Here is a 246-nt window from a genome sequence, read left to right on the forward strand (position 1 = left end):
ACTGCCACCCAGCCCGGACTGTCCCCGGCCTGCCAGCTTTGCAGCCACCGTGATCCCCGGGGTTTGCTGGCAGCCACCCGCTTCCAGCCAGGGCCAGCGGAGCCTCCTGGGATGGATTGCTCCAGCTCAAGGCCAGCGCTCCAGCTTCAGCCAAAGTTTGTAGCCAGATCAATGAAAAAAGCACAGATTAGCTGATCTAATACTGTAAAGATCAGAGACTGGTGTTGTCCTCGAGGAAACTCACAG

This window comes from Corvus brachyrhynchos, unplaced genomic scaffold (genome assembly GCF_000691975.1).
Source record: "Corvus brachyrhynchos isolate BGI_N302 unplaced genomic scaffold, ASM69197v1 scaffold162, whole genome shotgun sequence".
In the NCBI taxonomy this organism is placed as follows: Eukaryota; Metazoa; Chordata; class Aves; order Passeriformes; family Corvidae; genus Corvus; species Corvus brachyrhynchos.